Source organism: Cyprinodon tularosa, unplaced genomic scaffold, assembly GCF_016077235.1.
Source record: "Cyprinodon tularosa strain WSP-4 unplaced genomic scaffold, ASM1607723v1 ctg51, whole genome shotgun sequence".
Taxonomy (NCBI): Eukaryota; Metazoa; Chordata; class Actinopteri; order Cyprinodontiformes; family Cyprinodontidae; genus Cyprinodon; species Cyprinodon tularosa.
The window spans coordinates 4,201,472-4,222,003 of record NW_024039241.1 but is presented as its reverse complement, the minus strand read 5'-3'; the positions used below and the strand labels follow the sequence as shown (position 1 = coordinate 4,222,003).

General features: G+C 36.3%; 1 long non-coding RNA gene across 1 annotated transcript in view; it reads right to left on the bottom strand.

Annotated features, from left to right (window-relative positions):
- The window catches only part of LOC119795369, a 105,380-nt gene extending 85,067 nt beyond the window's left edge, over window positions 1-20,313 (bottom strand). The window contains exon 1 of the long non-coding RNA XR_005282319.1: window positions 19,953-20,313. This is a non-coding gene — a long non-coding RNA (uncharacterized LOC119795369). The remainder of the gene's footprint in view (window positions 1-19,952) is intronic.
- Between the last annotated feature and the right edge of the window lie 219 nt (window positions 20,314-20,532).

Here is a 20,532-nt window from a genome sequence, read left to right as displayed (position 1 = left end):
AGTTTTAAATTTGAGACAACTGCCACATGGTAGAAGGAAAAATAATTCTTTACAGTAAACATTCTCCTTGTGTTGTTTGCTTATATTCGATTACTTATGGTATTTGCAACAGTTTTATGCTCAGTAAGGTAAAGCCCTCCTTTATTACTGAAATGTCTAGGGCCTAATCATTGTCAAAAATATTTTCTTGATAGAGATTCAAAAAATGCAGATATTTATAATTAAAATATAAAAAACAAATATTTTACAGAAACAATAACATATGCTCTGTCACTTTCTCGTGAGCATGTATTTAATTTTAAGTCAAATTTGATGTTTGTATTGCCTGGTATTACTAAAAGTTCTCTTCAGCTAAGCGCTGCTTTTATGGTTTCTACCTGTTTAGCATTCTTCGGACAAAGACTGGTAATCTCAGAATTGATCTTTTATCATATTTAAATCAATCTCATTTTAGAGACATTAAATCATGATTATTTTCCCTGAAACAATTTGGTCACTCAGACCACTTATAGTACAAGACCTATGACTGAAACAACACCATATAGATCCAGTAGAAGACCATGCTAGTTGTTTATATATGTTTGATAATGTAAATGCTCAAATGCGTTGGTGATTGGGCAGATGGAAGGACAGACGGATGGGCGCGGGCGTACAGACAGACATGTTTTTCCTGCTAAGTCATTATAGGAAAAAAGAGATGAAATAAAGAGCATAACAAAGCATTTCAAAACATAGAGCTAACAGAGAAGAGCAAGCCGGTCTATTTATGAAGCTCATTAAAATAAGGAGGAGGGTAATATTGCCTTGTAGCATAGAATGATTACACTGACAGGGGTCTAATATGGTCCAGCAGGGCAAAATGGAGGCAATATAAGTGAAGAAGTTTAGACAGCAATTTAAAGGATCAATGAGGTTGATTACTTTCATTTTCTAAAACCTACGTTTTTCAAAGAAAAAATAGGCATCTACCTATGAACGAACTCTAATCTACAAAATGGAATAGCATTTATTGTTGCTAAATTTTCCTTTTTTTTCATTGAAAATTAAAGAACTACTAAGCACGTAATTGACCTTCCCTGCTGATCTGTGTAAATAGATACCTTGTGGTGCTGTCTATATTAGCTGGGCATTATATTATTTTAAAAAGCAAAAATCTAAGCTGAAAACAAGAAGGTTGAATATATCACTGCAAAGTTCTTAAATTAGGTTTAAAAGGGGCATGCCTCAATCACAACTTCGATTGTCCAAAATTCTACTTATAGCTGACCTCATATTCTTCCTATATGATCCCTATTCCTAGCCTGGGTGCCAGTCCGAACTTAGTCCCGCCCACAAGGTTTGAGTTCGGGGAAGTTCGGTCTGGCTCTGCTCCATAGTAGCGCGAGTATTAAAGCCCACTGTCAGGCGATCCAATCAAATTGTCAGGGCGGGCTTTATACGATGATGGACAGATGATCAACAGTAACGTAATCAACCACGTGACCAATGCGCGCTTGGGTGACAACAACAATGGCTGCCGCTGGAGAGTTTGGGTGAGTAGATTCTGCTATTAGGTCTGTTCTAGAAGATATCGACAGCAAATTAATTTTAAAAGAGGAACAGAGAAACGCGATCAAGGCTCATCTTCTTATTCTAGGCGTGAAACTGCACGCTTTGATGTTTGTGGACAACAACTATGCCTCGCTTAACATACGCCACGCACTCCGTTGCTCTTATTGGTTGTAGGTCTATCCAATTGAGTGCAGAGGCATTTTTTTTCCTGGTTCGTTCGAAACACGCCCCATAATCACAGCTCTATGGAGCAGTATCAGACTCATATTCTGACTAGAATTGAGTCGGACTATGTCAGGCTACCCTATTCCCCCCTTAACCCATCAACCTCATCCTTCTTCATCCCATCATCTGTATGGGTACTTTTTTCTCCTCTTTTCTTTCTTTTATCAGGGGTTGCTCTATGCAGACTTGAGACCGGACCTTTAAACCCACATCATTGAGGTGAGATCGTTAGTAGTGTACTGAACTTACACATCTGGCTGATGCATGCTAAATATTATGGAAATCTTCTGGAAATCTCTGAGCTATTTTTATGATAAACATTCTATATCACTACACATTTAATTACTAAAATAATATGCACAAGACAGTTAAAGATGTCAAGTCTGCAATAATTTTTTTTCTATCTGTAAAAAAAATACAAAACTTTTTAGTTTACTAACATTAACTAAATCTTTTGCACACAGCTTGATATCACGTACAGTCCCTATGCTTTTGAGTGAATATATGTTTAAGTGCTGTATTAAAAGCTATAACAACATAAGAAATCTAATTCCAGTAGTTGGCACCAGCTTAATCAAAGCTTTAGAAAAACAAATCCAAAATTAGACATAAAGCAAATTTAGTGAACTTTTAATTTGAGTCTAACAAACTAAGACTTTGTGTCACCAATGGCTATTTTTAGATGACTATAAACTGTATCACTGACAAACGTCTGAGTTACAGTTAGCAGTGAAGCTTAACAGCAACATGAAATGTAACTGTTTCACTCCCATATGTTGGGAAATATAGTCCAGATTGTGTATGTCTATATCAACCCCATTTTTTTTTATCTAATTACTTTTTTTACATGTCCAGTCATCCTCAGACATCTGCTTATTTGTGAGTTGTTTGTTTTTTCTAAGCATGCACAGCAACATAACATATATGTCCATTAATGGCTTTACAACTCCCAACATCCAGTTAGTCACACTAATAGAATTAAGGCTGATTTACAGTCAGAAACCAGGTAATCTGCGTGTATGTCGCAGTTAACGCAGATATGCCCCCGCCCCTGCCGCAGACACTCTGCTGCACCTCTCCAAAATTGCAGGTGACCGAAGACAGGAGGCCTCTGATTGATCAAATCTAAATCCACTCTATTCTATACGCATTTCCTGTTTGGTACATTACCGGCTTTTTTTGTTTGTATGATCGCTATTGTAGAAAACGACTCATGAAGATGGACCAGCTAGAAGAGCGAGGTGCGCGAGAATTATGGTACCCTTTTTGCGACCCTGCTCTTTTTCTCCCTCTCCCTTGCCCCCACTTCCTCTCCACCCCAGCCGTATCTACACCCACAGCTAGTTCATGATTGTCCCTCTTGCGTTGTGGGGTGGAATTACATAGCGCGGCCCAAGCTTCAAAATTGGGTATAAATCACAAATGTCTGTGTCATACCTGCAACAAGCTCACTGCGACACACTACTGCGGGAGTATAACCAGCCCTTTAGTGTTGAATACTGACAAATCTTAAAAAGCTGTTGTTTCAAACTGTTTATCAAGACAATGGAATAATGCCCCAAATTCCTTCTTATAGCATGTACAAATTTTAAAGTTTATTGAGAAAAAAAAGGTATCACATTCCATTTCATTCTTAATTAAAATAACCTGCAAAGACTCAAATCCTTTACATGGAAGGAAGTAAAGCATCCCAGGAGAAAACAAAACCCTTTCTCAGACCACTGGGACAGCAAACGCGGTATAGTAATCCATCTTAGTTATACAGGAATGAGACTTGCTGACACAGAAGCAGACTGTGGCAGTCTATGCAATATCTGCAATACATTCTGATGCTGCATTAAACAAACTGATGAAATGCTTCAAAGGCTTATGCAAAGCGTAACCAAAAAAAGATCTTTTGATTTAAGAAATGTGACAACAAAAGTAGAAAGCTGTTGATTTTTGTTCAGCAGATGAAATTCAAAAGCTATACCAGAATTCACCTGGATACTGGTGACCTCTGATCCTGAATATCAGGTGATACTGTTTTGGACAGTCTGAGGGTGAAACAGGTCATGATAAAAAGATTCACTGATATGAGAAGCCTGTAGAGGGAAAAGAGCAGTGAGACAGGAGGGACAAAATCATCACTGCAGTGAGCTCTCACTCAGTCACCCACGGACCAGCCATGTTTACGGACCTGTCAGTTATGTGGTGCAGCCACTCCCAGGAGACACAGGCCACCAGGGTGATGAGAAAATAATAGCACCTTCTGTCAGAGCTTTAGGGGACAAGGGGTCTGATGGACATCAGTGGGAATTAAAGCCAGCCAGTGGGACACATCTCATCCCACACTTATATGTAGACCCTCCTGAACACCACTATCGATACTGACCACTATGTGTCTTGGTGACAATTCTGTGATAATGAGCTAAACTGGTCACATTTGAGTATTTCTCTTTCTTTTTCTTATTTGCAAAGCACACAGAAATATACTATTTAGTAATATATGGAGGAGCTGGTATCTATAGCAATCTTTTGGAGAGAGAAAAGGCAAGGGCCTGGAAAGGTTACCAGTCCATTGCAAAGGAAAAGACAGGACAAAACATGTACACACATTAACAAGGGAGTTTAGAGATACCAGTCAACAGTTATGATTCAGACTATCGAAGCAAGGCAGAAAATCAAACTGCTATTCCTGTGTATAACCTAATCTCAATGCAAGTTATCAAAAAGCAAGATCATAAAGACTAAAGGCTAATTTATTCACAATAGCATCATCATTGGTGAATATTTCTCTAGGTCACAAAAAAGGCCATTCTATTCAATGTGCTGATCGCCAATGGCTCACTGGTGATGCTGAATGATGGAAAGCCTCCTCTATTGTTTGCAAAAATACACATGGAGTCTAAGACTGACAAGGGAAGAGTAAATTCAATCGAGTACATTTCAAAAAAAGAAAATGCAAAGAGATATAAAGCAGGGTTAGGCTATAAAACCATCTCCAGTCTTTTGCTAGGCAGTATTAAATTTACAAAAACAACATTTAGATTTTGTAAACCTACCAAGATATGGCTGTCGATGCAACTCGCTTAGCAAGGAAAGCAATATCAGAGAAGTCGTTGATAGATCAATGGAAAAACAGCAGAAATTCACTGCAAAGGGTCTTATGGACTTGTTGACACCCTAAATGTGTCACAAGGGGAATCTAACCCAGAAGAAAGCAGGAGTTTAAGAAAACAATAACAAACTTGTTTGCAGTTTACTTCAACCCATGTAGGGAAGAAAGAAAGAGCATATAAGAAGGTTCTCTTTTTATATTTGTAGTCTGCGTGTCAACATTTCTGACCGATATAATATTGGCCTGATATCGAGAGATTCCAAATAAGAAGCACAAAATTTCCTGCATGAAAGAAAATTGCACATGCAATCAATAGGTGTGTAGCAGGTGATACACAAAGATTGAGTACGCAATGGATAACAGGTGCAAAAGGGGTTTAGACCCCCCTCTTAACATGAGGACATTGCATGTTCAACTCAATTGCAGATACAAATACAAATAAAAACAATCAAAATAATGCACAAAATTTTTCTTCCCACTCCTGTTTATGAGGATATGGCTAAATTACATTTGTTTGATGATAAAACTTTCCTTTTTTATTTTTATTTTGAGTTCTTTTTTTGTGCATTCGAAAGGAATAAATAAATGTGGTTGACTTGATCTGTCTCAATATTTTCAAGTCTCCCCAAATTTATCTTAACATTTTAAGAAATTAACAGCAATCAGCGAGTGTTTGCAAAATGGACATGCATACAGTCAGAGCATTGTACTTTTTCGCTTAACACAAGCCATTCTCCCCCTTAACTTTATATGGGATATAAAGGAACAGAGCCAGCGTAGAGTAAGTAGCCCCACTGGTGAAACACAAAATCAGAAACTGCAGCACCATCTATAAAATCTGACTCTAAATCAGGGTGAACCTCCATTAAAGGCTCGAACGATAGCCTAGTGAAGCTCATCATTAGTACAAACACTCAGAAATCATGGGGTAGCATCTGTTTTCTGCACATCCTCCCACATCAATGCTCAGAGACGCGGGCCTAAGGGAAGGGGGGTGTGCAGACGACTATTCCCTTGCCCCTCACCATGAATAACAATCGCTACCTCCAGGTAATTAAAGGGGACAAACGATGTCCACGGGGCCGCAACGAGCCCTTCATTAGTAAGGCGCAACTACTCTAGGATGTGTACCCACACAAGGAGAAAGAGACTCCTCACACATCCATTCAGGAAGCATAATGACCATTGATTTTGACTTGTCTATGAGAAGGAACATTTCAACGCATCTATTGCACAGATTATTTCATGTGCCATTTTTCAGCTACCATTAACAATAAAGTGATACACACACACACACACACACACACACACACACACACACACACACACACACACACACAGGTTAGTGCTTTGTGCTCAGCTGCCTAAAAGAGGGTGTCTACTGCCTTTGTCTCTGCCGGGGGCCCAGACACAATGATGTGCTGCATAGTGATGACCCTGCTTCGGATACAAATCTCACAGAATGAATGTGGCACATGCAAGGCTTACAAAGAGAGATGGAAGTTTACGAATGCACCGTACAAATTAATGTGCACACATGCACAATTAGAGGGTAAATCTAAATCCAATAAAAAATGAAACCAGATCGCACATCTGCAGCAAAGTCATGCAATCAAAAATCAGCTAAGTGTAAACTCTTCCTAATGTTATATGGAAATGGTTATCAAATACGGAGTGCTAAGCACGCACAAACTTTGAGCCTGTGTTTAAAGATACAGTCTAAGACAAACAATACCAATGTTATATACGTATATATACGTATATATATGTATATATATATATATATATATATATATATATATATATATATATATATATATATATATATATATATATATATATATATATATATATAAACAGTTTTACAATGTTGCGTTTTTGAATACATCCCCACACTTACATTTTATTTGATGTAATTTGTTTTGTTTATAACTCTGTTTTGCTATGGCATAGCTTCATCAATCTTTTGCAAAGTCCTCCGGGACCAAATATTTGGTAGATACTCTCTCCAACACTACTGTAAATGTGTTCAGACCAAGATGTTTAAGAAATGAGAAGCTACTCATTGTCAGTTGAGGTTAAACAGCTTTTTTAGAGCTTAAATTTCTTTACTGGCTATACTTAGTTTTTCTTACAAGGGCGCAGGAGCCCATTTAAAGCAGTTATTGACTAAAACGCCTTGGAGAGCTTATCAGGGTATCCAGAGACAACCTTCTGCAGAAGCAAGGGGCAGACATTTTTAAAATGCATACCAGAAGTGCAAAGGGGAAGTAATTCAGTTAAACTTTCAAATCCATTCATCTTCTTCCACTTATCCATCAGGGTGCATGTTTGGGCTGGTGCCTTGCTCCAGACATACAACCACACACACACCACTCACACCTAAGGGCAATTTAGAGACTCTAACTAACCTAACTATCAGCTTATGGACTGTGCGAGGAAGCCAGAGTACCCAGACAGAACCCATGGATGAATAGGGAGAACATGCAACTCCATGGAAAAATATCACTTTTGCTGCAAGACAACAGTTTTAAAAACTGCTCCGCCATGGAAAAAAGCTTTTGATCCTTTTCAATAAATTATTTTAAAACTTAATGTGATTCCAAGATTTAGTTAATTTCAATATTCCCTTTGCATAAACGACCCCAAACTGCTATTTGTAAAGAACACTGTTTACTGTCTGTTGTACTTGTCTATATGTTTGCCAAGTTCTTTCAAACAGACACAAAAAAAAGTTCACACAGGATGTTTTGGAGAAAACCTATAGCTAAGGTCTGTATACCAAAAACTAATGTATTAACTTTGGTTGACACTATCCACCTGACCCTAATTCTACACTGTAAAAGACAACATTTAGTTAAAAATTTAAGGTAATTAATTGATTAGAAATTTAGGGCAGAACCCCTATATAAACTCCTATATAAAATTTATAAAATTATATCAAAATAATTTAAAGCAATTTTTAAATATATCACTGATTCTTGGGAATTTGGATAAAACAGGTTTTAATTTTGAAAATAAAAAGTTAGTTGGATTACAAAATCTGAAGGTATATTGTTATAGACCAAGGTCTTGGCTGTTCAGCAGTGTACAGGTGCAACCTCCTCATTTTGTATTTCTTTCATAAAATAGGCATTTTTCCAGGTATTACTTTGTTTTTGTCAACACCATCAGACACAATAAAAAGCTAATTATTTTTTTTTTATTTGGTCTAATAAGTATTTAGAGTTTTTAAATCTTTATCTGGCATTGTTAGCACACATTTATGCTGTTAAATGTTGAATAATCATTTTTGTTAATTTTTTTTAACTGTATCATGTGTAGTCCTTTAAAATATCTAACATCAGATAACGTTTACTTTAAGCCTAAATAGAAAAAGTCATGTTTTTTTATTTAACAAACATATTTTTGTATTAAAAGAGACCATTACTTTAATGAGAGAACAGCACTGAAGAAACATATTGCAAGCATATTAATTTAAAACGAATAAAAAGCCCTCTGACGGTGGTGACTTTAGAACTGACGGTGGTGACAGTGGCCTCATTTCAACATACAATTCCAAACTGTATACAATTCAAGTCAATGGTTTCTTGCTTATTAACTTTATTTAACTATTTGGTCCAAAAAATAACAATCATGAGCACTGTGACAAATATTTTTCAAGGAATATAAGGTACAATTAAGAAATATCATTATCAGTCAGAATCATTCTCTGATGCTTTATTTTCTTGCGTGTGATTGTGTCCTGTTTGTCAGTTGTCATTCGTGCTGCATTATGGTAGAAATTTTGAACCTTCTGAGTAATTGCTTGAATATATGTAGGTTTTTTGTCAGTAGGCCTTCACACTTCTTTTGATATTCCCTGTTTCTTTTCCTTCTTTCCTTCACAGATAGCTGCTTCCTAGCCATAACTTCCTAAAATACATAAAGTCAAAGTTGAGTGTAATGACTATGAAATTGGGGGGAATTACAGTAAATGTTAGATTTGGTTAAATGTTGCCCTGCCATAGCTTACAAGGAATATTGTATACTATGTGCTATGTAGGTAGGTAGTAGGTGCACTATGTGCATCCCAAATGATGTAAACCAAATGAACATGGCATAATAGTGAATTGAGAGACAGGGAAGGCACACCCCATCCCCTAGGGTTATACAATATGTAAGAAATCTAGGCGGAATTACATAAATAAAAATATAAAAGAGGTTAATGAAACATTACAGATCAACAATTATTTTCTAGCCTCCATTGAGAACCATTTGTAGTTTTTTGTCACCACCGTCAGACTGTGCGTCACCACCGTCAGACAGAAAATCTGACGGTGGTGACGTCTGACGGTGGTGACAAAATCCTACTCTTTCACATGATATGCATGAGTTGTTCACATTAGCCATCTTGTTTCCCCTCTGTTGCTAGCTACTTTAGACCTCTTCTTAAAAAGTAAACATTTATGTCATAATCTAATCTAATATTTTTTATACAAAAGAGACGGTGTTGACATGTTATGGTTGTGACATTAGCAGTGTCCAAAAAATATGAACAAGTTTAAGAGAAAATAGCAAACCTACAGGAGCTTGAGTGACCTTAAGGCATCCAGTAGAGCTGAAGATTTGAAAATGGGGTCCTCAGGCATGTAGTTGACCTTTTAGTTGCCTGATTTTATTGCTTTTTATAAATATCTGACGGTGGTGACAAATATGTGGGACACATTTTGAACAATCACAAAATAATGGTTATTATTGTTCAAAACTCACTGTTTGTAGTTTTAAATACATATTAAAATGTACCCTTTCATTTGGTAAAGATATTATTCAATTCAATTATTACTTTTTGTTTTTTTAATCAAGTTGAAATGATTATCTCCTATCCAAGGACAACTGATTTTATAGGCAATGGGCCAGCATATAATCATTAAATTAACAATAAAATAAAAAAACTTTAAAAGAACCTTGCATTTGTGCAAAGGACCCCCTGATTATAACCTTGATTGTTTTTATTCATGAAAATTTTATTTCTTTCCAACAGAATTAGCACTTTTCTTAGTGGGACATGTTTTTGCCAAAGTTTCAAGAATCAGTGATATCTCAAATTGTTATAAGTTTGTTGTATTTAAAGGCTCAGTGGTTTAAATTTCAAGCCATTATTATACCAACATTTATATTTATGATTCATTTATTTATTTTTTTATGTATTTTAACTATGGCAGGATTGGTCCTCCATAAACTCCATCCTCATCAACTTGCTGTTTATACTCAATTTTAATTTTAATCAATTGGAAAAGTGTTGTGAAGTGTTAGATCACAAAATAATGCATGAAAATATATTTAGGGTGAGTCTGCACATATAAATTAAGTATTTGAAAGAAGAGGAGACTCATACGAATCAGTGTAACCTCACTGACTGATTTTCTGACCATGGGTATGACCAGACAACTGAATCAGCAAAGTTGCTGTTATAATTAATCAGATCTATCAAATCTTATAAATCAGAGAATCGTAAGAAATGGATCACTGTGATGTGGTGGTTGATTATTTAATCCAACCTCAATATTTAACCTAGATAAAAAGTAACAGTGTTCTCAGTTAAAAGTTTTGTAGAATATCAAATGAAGAAATGCATGATTAACATGGAGAATTTGGAAATGTGAGGAGCTTACCGTCTCTATTTAGCTAAGCCTACTCAAGATTATTAACTCCATGGAGTTATGCAAACTTGAAGTGCACAACTTGCACATATTAACATTTTTAAGTTCACAAAAATAATCTTTTTGAGACAACTAGTTTTCATACTTTTTTAAGTCAACTTAATCCATCTTGGATATTGGAAACTATGATATTGATGGATTAGAAACCTTAACCTTAAGTGATTAGATTTAATATTACTTCATTAAATTCCTGTGGGAATACACACCAACTTCTGGTGTGTATTGAATGTTTAATAAGACGCCCTTCCCTGCAGAGCGATACTCTTAAGTAAATCAAGAGACACACTGGACAAGCAATCATACCTACATCGTTCCTGCCTAAGGAGAATTCCAGGCGCAATCAATAAACATAACATGCATGCCTTTGAACTGTGGGAGGAACCTGGAGTATTTGGAGAGAACCTGTGCATGTACAGGAAGAACGAACTCCATGCAGAAAGATCTCAGTTATTATCAGAGCAAAATGGAAGCTAGGTGAAGACAGGCAGGTTTGTTTGTAAACATATTTCAATAAGGAGACAATTCAACATAATATGGATGAAACATATTTCCTGTCACTAGCCCTTTACCATCTCAGCTCACATTTCCAAATGTGTTCGTGTACAGGACAGCTCTGTATAAAATACACGTTAAAACTCTTCAAAATGAAAAGCACCCCACTGCCTCCCACTGGGATTCAAGCCGTTTTATGGCTTTAAAAACCTGATAAATAATGCAACACTTTACCACAAGAGGAAACACAAAATAAAAGACCACAGATACCCTGCCAAATGCCGGGTAGAGTGGGTGCCATTGATGTAGAATGTGTCTGGCTTTTAACACAGAGTTTTATGACAATACAAGTGTGTTGCTGCAAGGTAGGGGCTAAGGAAATCAAGATATGGCACATTGCAGGGCAGGGGGATGAATTTTACTCTTGTATTAGGAGAGAGAATTTCTTTACCTTACTCAGATGTGTACATGTAATGCTGTATTCAAAATATGCACTTTAATCAGAATCTCAATATAAAATTGCTTTTAAAACAATAGCATTGGATGTGCAAAACGTGTTCCTTTTTTTCTTTTTCTTTGGTTTGTACTAAATATTTAAAATGAAGTAACATACCTTGTCTTTCAAACTTAATTTACTCTTAGCTGTGTATTTAGGGATAGGTTTTCTTTGCCTCGTTTTCAACTCCATCCAGCTCCCTATTTTATCTAATGTCTCTGCTAAAGAAAATCTTCCGAACAGCACAATACTGACTGCATCATAATGGATTATGGTGTGTGTTTTCTGCCTTTAATAGATATTTGTATGCAGACTAAAACACAAAATTTTGGTGTCATCTGACCAAAGTATTATTGGCTTGTGGCTTCGTGCTTAGTACATCACTAACAGTTGTACTGTCAACAGGTTCTGTGTATTGGCTGTTGGTCTCTGCCTCTTCTGTAGAGTTACTACTGGGATTTGCTTTAAAGATTTGGCGTTATTGTCATGCCCTTTTCTGATGAAGTCTTGAAAAGTATTATTTAAGATCTTTGAAGAATTATGAGAATGTGTTACTTGGTGTGTTGGTTATACAAAAAAAAAAAAAAAAAAAAAAGGTTTTAAGGGGTTTAAATACTTTTTAAAGGTTCTATATTAGGTTGGAAAGCATATGGAATAATTTTCTTCCAGAGACTGTTTTTTTTTTATTGTTTTGGATTTTTATATTTACATTATAATAACATTCACTCCTTGTTTTAGATTTGACATTTCATTTTGATGTGGCTTTAGTACATTTTTTAAAGTAAAAATCTTAAGCATCTTCTTTGAAGGAAAGTGTTCTGAGCAATTACATGAGGCATTCAACAGCTGAATGCAAGACATGCTCATGCTGAGCTTGCTGACAGATCAAGCACTTATCATTTCATAGGGAGGGATTATGCAGTTTACAGCATGAATAATCTTTGAAAAGAACAGCAGTATTCGTTTAAGTGTTTCCTACAACACTGTCATATTTTCTAGTTTGTTACGAGGAACACAATGAAGACAGAAATTAAGGATGAAAGTTACCAAGTTTTACTTCTGTTTTGATGTAATGACACAAAATGTCTGCTGTGATTCATATTGTTTCTGTAACTGACTGTAAACACTTTAGAAACCTCTTTTATTTTTTATAAGCAGGTGGCATTAAGACCAGGAGCCCATTATGTTTTCTTCTTTTTCGTTTAATTGTTTACATCGCGCACAACCTTCCATTTTGTCCTGTGGTAGAGGTGGGTGTTGGTTATTTTTTTATCTTAATACCTCCAGTGTATTTATAGATTTATGAAGTTCATGTTAGTTGTTATTTTCATGGTAATATAGAAATCCATTCCATCATTTAAGTAAATTAACTACAGTAGCAGGAATATAGAAAAATGTTGCTGTAAATTTTTGTTTGTTTAGGACTTGGATTGGGCTGCCTATAACATTATTTCCTCTATGTTGTTCTCTGGACTGCACTTTTTGCTCAATTAAGTTATATGAGTATTTTCGAGTTTGTTAATAGAAACAATATCTCTGGACAGAACTTGGCAAAAAAAAAAAAAATTATAATTTCTCCACCCCATCAACATGGCATGATGCACTAAAGACTTGAAAAGAAAAATCTCTGGAGAAATTCAAAATTTTCATAAATGAAAGAGTAAAAACCATAATTAAATATTATCATCTTGCTATCTATGGTGTATTGAAATATGTTTGTTTTATTATTTTGTTTTATATAACCATGTATTTGATAAACTGTTTTGGCCAGGTCACTCGTGGAAAAGAGGTTTTAATCTCAATATAATCTTACCTGGTTAGGTAAAAGAAGCTAAACTAGTCTATTTAGGTATATCATGTGAATAAAAGGTTTATTTTAGTTGTGCGACACAGTCGTCTGACCACCATTTTGTAAGATTTTCCTGTGGGAAAGGCTTGGAGCAGGCAGATTTCTTTTCAGTGTTTTTCTCATGAGAATAAAGAGAGAGGATCCATCCCTTTCCGAGGTATATTAAGTCAAGGTCTAATCATTCACTATTAACCAGTACAAAGGGCAAACAGCTAAAATGAAAACTTACAAATCTTGAAGAGGGCAAACAGGACATAGGGCCGGATTTATCAAGATCCAATTTTGCGTGCAGTAATTTGCGCTCGCAAAGTGGAATTTTGCGCGAGGGGCTGAACCATGGTTTGCGGGTGATTTAACAAGAGCGATTGCGTAACTGGTGGCAGGTGCAAAACTGTTGGAGACGCCCTATTTAAATGATGGTTTTGCGCGTTTTGTGGTTTGCGGCAAAGTAGTTTGTAGTTTGTGCAAACTAGTGCATTAAGAAATTTTAATCTTACAGTGACACCACCCCCTCCAAAAAAAAAGATATATATATATATATATATATATATATATATATATATATATATATATATATATATATATATATATATATATATATATATATATATATAAACTTTGGCAACCTTTATTCCCTAAGGTGGTATGTGGCTGAATTTCTACTTCACCGCAGTAAGAAAAAAACAAACAAACAAAAAAAAAAAACAGGTGTTTTGTATCGGCCTGTAGAAAAATGCACATAACAAATGGCTCACAAGAAGTGACTGTGGATAAGATGACTGCATTGGCATGTTGCTCCACAGGCGCAGGGTGTCGGGGTTCTCCGGTAGGGCGTCAGGGCGACATGGCATTTAGAACGTCGGACAGATTGGGAGATCCCAGATCCCAGATGCAAAAAAGTGCAACGTTGCAAGGAGTTTCGTGATATCTGGTATTGCGTGGGTACTCCTTGTGGCTGGCTCCAAATCCATTCGGAGTTCCCCCAACAGCTCCAAAATGGCAATGCTGGATAAACGATATGTTTTGATGATCGTTTCCTCGTTCATTCCAAAAATATTCACACGGAGTGAAAAAATGCGTTCTCTGCGTCTCCTTGCTTCATTTCAATGTCTCCTTCTTGCGGCAATAACCGCTGCCATGTGTGCGCAATTACGCATACAGACCATTTGCACCTTCTTTTGAAACGTGTTAAATATAGAGTCAGATACCGTTAGCAAAATTGCTTTCAGGTTTGATAAATCACTTTGCGAGTGCTAAATTAATATATTTACATGTTCTCCTCCCACAAGACGCACTTTTGCGTGTAAACGCCCTATATTGAATATTCATTGCAGAAAAAGTACTAAATGGATAAGAGACGCTATTTAGCACGTTTTAAAGACCAAATCCTTTTAGCACGCTGTTGATAGATCAGTTTGTACATTTTTTAGCGTGCGCAGTGAAATAGCTCACGTTTTAATACACGCAAACCTTTGATAAATCCGGCCCATAGAGTATTAACAGAGTAACTGAGTGTAATGGAAAATTACTGCAGGAAACAATAAAAAAAACAGGAGCATAAATACTGGGCTACTGGAGTTGAGGATGATAATAAATGCAGGTGAGATAATCATGGGATTAGAAACAGCTGTGGGGGACTAAAGAGAGTAAGGGAAAGTGAACCTCTAATTCAAAGAAAACTGAACTAGAAAAATATTCAATGAAACATTCAAACTAAAAAAAATAAAATAATAACGTAAAACCAAAACACCCCAAGATCATACCACCAAGTGGTAAGCAGTAATCTCCCATCTTTGCAGAAAACATTTACTACAGTCTGGAAAAAAACTGAGAATGTAAACCGGCAACAGGGATCATGCTTTGTGTGTGTTACATCACTGCAGTTCTGCACTGAATTCATCTGAAGAGAAATCAATAAAAACACCCTCTGCTACACTTTTTATATAATAAATTTCACACTCAATGGAACTCTATATCAGTTTACCATCAGACACTTGTTCTGAAGCTTCTTCTTTAGGAGTGACTTTTCACAAAAAATGTAAAACAAAAATGCTCAGCCATAAATAAATTAAAACAAGCAATACATCCCTCATACACAGTTAAACCTTGCAGTACTCAACATTTAGTATAAATTAGGTTTATTGGCAAAATTAAAGATTAGGAGCTTTTAGTAATTATGAGTTATTAGTAATTATACTGAACAAATTATACAAAACAAAATACAAAGTGTCTGTAGACGATTATTATTTAATGACTTTCAGGACAAGCATCTTTAGTTCTTAGCAAATCCTGTTGCTGCTAAGACCTGTTGCTTAACAGCCACGGACCACATTTAAAAAAAGTTAATGATTAATTTAGCCAAAACCTGAAAGTCAAAGGTGTCCTGTTTTTTACAAACCCACATTATATCTGAAACAGAAATTTACCCCTAAACTGTTGCTATTGGTTAAAAAATATTGGCTCCTTTATGCCTCTAGGGACCGACTGGTGGACAATGGATGATTAATCATCTAAGTCAAGTAGCTTATGAAAGTGATACTCTGAGATGCACTTAGGATCACTGTTTATTTGGAAGGTCCAATAATTCCCAACCTTCCGTTTCCTTCCATGCAAACAACATTTTCTCCAAGGAATGTTGTGTGCATCATTAAGCAATCACCATGCTCACTACAGTATATTCATGGTATCATATAAGCATATGCTTTATTCCATCAGACAACAGACTAGAGTTCCATTTCACTGTTTGATAACTAGCAGTGTGGATCCTGTTGGTCAGGCATGGAGGCGATCTGCCCCTTTAATGTGCCTTATAATGGAAACTTAAATCTAAGTGCCTGTTGCCACAGTTTTGCTGCAAGTCTCTTTTAGTCTGTTTAGTGTTGACCACCTGGCTGTACAGGAATCCCGAGACATCCTTTGATTCCTCTTTCAGTCTTGTTCAGTGGAAATGAAACATTTTGCAGCTTCTGTTTTTAGCATTAGAAAATGTTAAAAAGTTTCCAGAACTATACATTATTTTGCAAGGCACTACAAAAAAGTCAACCTGAAGTAGCACTGTGCACATGCATGTAAGCACTTTGAGACCGATTTGTATACAGCCATCCCCAAAGTACTTATCAGCACAAAACTCCACAAGGTGAGGAAAACTGAGTTCTATTCACACAAAACACAATTTCCTTGAGAGGCAATCATAGATTTTTTAATCTCCACATCTTTGATCATCACCTTCCGTTCTCACACTGCTGGCTCCATTCTTATATTTTTTTTGCTTTCCCTATTGGTGATGGCTAAATCTGTTTTTCTTTTTCTCACAGTATCGAACAAACTCATGTCAATAAAACAGTTTGCTTCATCCAAAAAAACTCTCACAAATTGTATAAAAATATTTGAAATTATTAATTTTTAAGGCAATATTTTGTGATGATTTAAACCAATATTATTTTGCAGTGGACCTTTATGGGGACAATAAAAAAAAAAGGAAACGTAAAAAGAACCCATTATTTTCTTTCAAACATGACTAATTGACTCATCAACAAAAGTGACTTGCATGCCATCCACAGGGCACCCAAAATGACAGCATCATGTGAAAATGATGAGATCTCATGATGACTAGCAGCACTCGACCTTTTGCATTTGAGGTCAGGTGTCGGAGGGAATAGGATGTCCATGATCTAGGAGTGACAGCCTCAGGGCTCTTTGGGCAGAAGCCACAGACAGGAAATGTGCGGGGAAACTTGAGTTTTTCAATCAGGCAGCCTTGCAGGACACTGGTTTTCATGAGTTTTGACAGAAGAATGAAAAATAAAAACAATAAAATGAAAATCAATCCTCATCAAGCTTGGGGCGTTCAGGTGTCTTTAGGATGCAGGAAGATGAAGGAGAGGAATGGCAACTTCCTTTATCATTTACACCTGACAAGAGGCTATTATGTTTTTTTTTCAAGTGTCTAGACAGAAATGTCCTCGATGCTAAAAAAGTTTAGGTTTTTCATTTTTCTTAGATCTCTTTCAATCATATTACTGAATCTGTGAATATAAATGAGCGAGAATCTTTTACGAACAGGAACAATGACTGCAAGCACAGCTTTATTCAGCTCTGCAGTTCTGATGGATTCATGTGTTCAGCCCGTGTCTCTTTGAAAGAATCATTATTCACACATTAGTTAGTGTTGTTGGTTTATCTCACTTGGTAATAATGTCCTCTCCATTTTTCTGCTTCCTGTCTCATTTCCCAAATATCGCCATAATCCTGTTAGATGAAATCTATTAATGTTGTGCTTCAGACTGCCACACTAAAATTTCCATGTCTGCCGATAAGCCCCAAATTTGCCATGAAGGCATATCTGGTTTTCCTCTCTGGATTAGAAAGACTTATTGAGACAACCTCAGATGTGTGAGCGGCGGTTTGCAGTATTCAACAAGCAAACAAGCACATAAAGCTACTTTTTTGGAAACCCCCACCCCCCCTCCCTTGAGAAAAAAATTTAAATTCTCATTTATTTCTGCAGAGCTTTACAGTATTTCATCACAGTTACAGAACCGATTTTCACCAGTTTGATGCAAGTTAATGCCTTTTATTCAACAATTTCTTTTGATAACGAAAATGTATTGAGTGTGTTGTCCACTGTGACAGAAAAGAAAAAGACAACACATTACTAAAGTAATTAATTGTTAAAACATTAAATAAATAAATCATAGCATGATATATAAAGTGTTCTTTTATGTTGTAGGCATGGGATGTATGCGCTAACTGTATAATGATCTTAATTCAAAATGACACAATTCTATTCTATGATTGTATATTGATAGTGGAACATGTCTGTCAGGGTTTATCCCTACTGCTGCTAAATACACTGATTATTGTATTTATAAAAATGCAACAATGCTATATATATTTTTCATTTAAATGCACAAATAAATACAACTATGGAGAGAGCAGCATTTATATCTACTAAAACCAAAAACTGGTTAAAAAACAAAACTAAAATATTTGCACTTTTAGTCTTTATTAAGTGAATAAAGTATAAAAAACTTTAATAAGCTTGTTAAAGGACTGTCTGCTGGTAGACAGTCTGCAGCCTATAACTTGCCAACTATGAAGATTGATGGTGGCACTACAGTGGTTTCTACCAAATGGCTGTTTTCTTTGAGCATAAATATTCAAAAGCAGCCAAGTCTATCTTTAGGAAGCATTCTTTCATCCATATGGTGGTCACTAAAAAATGTTGGGATGACAAACCCCAAATGATTGTTATAATACATATTAGATCTTAATCATATGTAGAGTAGGGGGCAAAGCTTAGGATAAGTAACTGATGTTTGAAATTGAAATTGTAATAGTATTAAGGACACAACAAATGATGTGAAAATAAGTACACAGATAAAGAAAACAAATATATGTTGAGAAATGTACAGTAATAGTGGCGGGGTTGGGATTTGGAGAGCAGCAGGATGACCAGCAAATATATAGTAGCCGTTGCCCCATTTTCTCCCCCTTGGTGGCGCCACATTATCTTTTCGATCAATTTACTGTAAGAAAATAGCAAATGACTTGGGCTTCTTTGAGAAGTGACTTGTTCTCTAAATCACTCCTGTCGTTTACTGCAGAGACCAAATAGTAGAAAATAGCAGCTCTCCACCTGTGTATGAGATCACTATAGATATCTCCCTGACGCCAGGAGTGTCACATTAACCATGTAATTTATTGCGTAAATGCGGGATTTTATCCCCTTTTTTCTGTTTTTACTAAATGATGATTATAATCAGTTGTATCTTGTTTATAAGGTTGCGGTTTCAACGTAAAACGGTTTTATCTCTGAAGTCCAAAAAAGCAAAAAATAGACAAAATAAGAAAGAAAAATAAATTGTATTTATGATAATATACATATAACTGATAAAACTGTACAGATGCACACTTTAATTTCATTCAACGTCTGATACCCGCTGGGATCCCATATTACTTCTCGAAATCAGCGCCCAAACAGGAGGGAGGTTCACCTTTAGCAGATTCGGTGACAAAGAGAAAGATCCTAACGTTTTGCTTTTCGAAGCCCACATGTCTGCCTGTTTAAACGACAGATTGTGTGCCCATCTACGCCTTGTTTCTTTCTCCTCGTTCCTCGCTGCGTAAAGCCATGTGGCCAGCTGGGAAACTTTCAGCACCACGGGAAAAGAACAGCTCCCAGAAAGCCGTGAGTCCTGTCAGTCTGTCAGTCAACAGGCTGCGTTGACAAGTAACGCAGGCGCTCATAAGCACAGAACCATGTAAGCTGCAAAATGTTATCAGAATCAATTATCTGATGCCATTAGAAACGGAATCATTTACATTAAATTGTGGGTTAAAGTGTCAAAACCGTAAAAGAAGTTGCACTAAACTTAATGACAAACATTTACGCATGTTCCATATTCTGGTTACGCCACCTCTGGAGCCCTATCTTTCTCATAGTGTAAGAAATCATACCAGCAAGCAGAGTTTATCTGTAAGCTCTGATGGCTTCTTTCTAAGTGCAATCTCTAACAGAAAGAAAGCATTACTCACCTCTCCAGAACGACGGAAAGATTCAAATAACCCCCCCTAAAAGAAGAACAGCTCCATAACGACGGCTTGGTAAAACTTTTGTTAGCAGCGCGCTTGGATGAGAACGAGAACAGCAGAAAGATGAGGGGACTCTTCAACTAATAACAGAGCGGCTTGAGCCGGCGAAAAACGTCTAGGGAAGGATCATTTTTTAGAAAAAAGCAGAGTCCATTGACATTTCGTATCCTTTCCATAGAAAAAAGAATATATCCTAAGCCATTATGCGGACTACAGTGCAGTTAGAGCAGCGACGGAGAGTGGAGTGCCAGGCGCATACAAATGCGTCCATGCTGCTTTTGCAGAGAGCAGCAGCATCAGCCTCTCTGGGTCCTAACGCTGCGCGCAAACAATGCCATCGGAATCAATCTCTTTTTCAAACACACAGGGTTCGGTTCATAAGCAAGATTTAAATAAAACCAACAAAATAAAAATGGATTAGTGAATTTCAATGCAATAGAGATGCGTTACTATGCAACCTTCATAGGTTCAAATAAAGGGTGAATTCAAGACAAAGAGGAGTTATGTTTTCCTTTGTTTTTGA